The 2,084-nt window shown below is 43.6% G+C and overlaps 1 long non-coding RNA gene across 1 annotated transcript; it reads right to left on the bottom strand.

The window, feature by feature from the left end:
• Nucleotides 1-1,473: 1,473 nt before the first annotated feature.
• LOC127749279 (uncharacterized) lies at nucleotides 1,474-2,080 on the bottom strand. The gene is made up of 4 exons (XR_008011053.1): nucleotides 2,025-2,080; nucleotides 1,838-1,945; nucleotides 1,603-1,752; nucleotides 1,474-1,501 (listed from the first exon to the last, which is right to left on the bottom strand). It is a non-coding gene; the product is annotated as an uncharacterized LOC127749279 (long non-coding RNA).
• Between the last annotated feature and the right edge of the window lie 4 nt (nucleotides 2,081-2,084).

Genomic DNA, 2,084 nt, shown 5'->3' with positions numbered 1-2,084 from the left:
CAACCACAAACATATGGTTTAAACTGGTACACAAATTTGGTAAACATGCTAATTATAAAATTCACATGATACTTCATAACATTTATGCAAATGCCTTTTGAATACTGTACATGTGTCACAACCTCATTCTCTGATTAACCCAGGTAATGAACAGTACTATATGTTCAGAAAAAATCAGCCCAGCCTGAGTCGATACCCCGCGCTCGAGGCGCGGCCAGTAGTCGTCACGCGACGACAGGTGTCCCACGAAGAACTACTGAGAGTCATAAGTGCCAGCATCTCGGGCCACAATGTGGTCGTGACGCAAGATGCGGTAAGTGCGACAGACTGACACTAAGTATTCAAATAACAAGCTTTGGAAAGTCTAATTTTTCAACTCAACATAATGAAGATCTTGCCAGACTAGGGATCATCCAAAAAGTACGTCCGTCATTCGCCGTTACGAACCCTCCAAGTGAAGGCAATGCAAGCTCTCATGGCGCCTGATGGGTAGGCACAATCTTGCATGAAATGCATGCGTGTATTGCGGGTTGGCCTACCCTGAGTTTTGCAGGCGCCGAGCCTCTGTAGTTTGCAGAATGATTTTGAGGGAAACGTACGTAGTTTCTGAACAATCCCCTACATGTTAGCGATGCCCACGAGCAAGGGTAAGAGATAGGCGAGCCCTCTGCTCGAGACCAAGAAGAGACCGCCGATATCGACCATTGCTGAGGGCTGCCAATTCGCCGGCCGATCCTAGCGTCCCGCTGTCTGACTTGCTGCCCCCCTCCCCGCACCCCCCCAGGCCACCGAGCATATCGACGACAGTGCAGCATCCGCCGAGGTGCGTCCTACTGTCTGCCCCGCCCGGAGCGCGGGGTATCGATTCAGGCGAGGCCGATTCTTTCTGAACACACAGTATTAGCATGGAAACCAGGACAGTATAAATCAATGCATAACACAATCCTTCTCATCTCAGTGAGTAGGGATGGGGACAATAACCCAACAACCTTCTACATCACAAGTAATCTGTTATGCACACATAATTCATAGTCCGACTTTCACGCTTTCCTTCTAACAGATTATGTACCATTATGAACACAAAATGAAGAACGGCAACGACGGTATTCCCCATAAACACGGATCGCAGACTGGGCGGGGACTTCGAAAAGTAAAAACGGAAACTCCACAACCACATTTCCAAAGTCCTAATAAAATTGCTGTTATAATCATAACGGAATGGTTGACCATGCACAGGTGTACCAGCTGTTACATACCAATATGTTGGGTTGCCTATGCAATGGCAATAGGGGGTCTAAGAGCGCGACGGATGGCGAAGAAGTAAGGAAAGCTTACACTCATCACCACACACCTCGCGACTGCAGCCCCTGTACTGACAGTACATAGGCAACCAAACGTACTGGCATGTAACAGCCGGGACACCCAGCAGACTATTATCTTTATAGTTTAATGTTAATAATAACAAACAGCTAGCATCGGAATCATTTTCATCTCCATGAGTCTACAAAAGACAGATAAGATTATGTCAAACAGGGAAGAACTTGACCAACATAGAAAACAGTAAGATAGACATACACATATAAATACAAACAATGGACTTACATTTGATGTAGGCTTTCCCTTCGACGGACTTCCCTTCTTTTCCTCCTTTCTATGCTTCAAATCACTGTCTTTACGCTTCTCTTGATCTTTTCCATCTTCATCATTCTTCTTATCATTGTCACTTTCCGAATCGTTGCCATCATCATTAGTCTATAACAGACAAATATTATGTGAAACAAGAAAAAATTGGACAAAAATAAGGAAAGTAACATCGACAGAAATTATGAGAACAAACCTGCGAATCATCATCATCCAATTTAAGAAAGAATTCATTGAATTCAGTCTTATTCAAAGCGATGGTTACATCCGGAGATATACATACATCGTAAATCTTGCCAGATTCCTACAAAAAATACTGATGATAAGAAAAGAATGATAGGAATAAGAAATTGAAACTCACAGGAACAAAGACGAGACAATACATTTGAACAAGATGGCTGATCAATGGCAAATGATGTAAAATCTTCTTCCTATAATAACAG

The sequence above is a fragment of the Frankliniella occidentalis genome, unplaced genomic scaffold (genome assembly GCF_000697945.3).
Source record: "Frankliniella occidentalis isolate FOCC.00 unplaced genomic scaffold, Focc_3.1 Scaffold42, whole genome shotgun sequence".
In the NCBI taxonomy this organism is placed as follows: Eukaryota; Metazoa; Arthropoda; class Insecta; order Thysanoptera; family Thripidae; genus Frankliniella; species Frankliniella occidentalis.
Note: the sequence above shows the minus strand (reverse complement) of the source record. Positions and strands in the feature narration are given on the sequence as shown.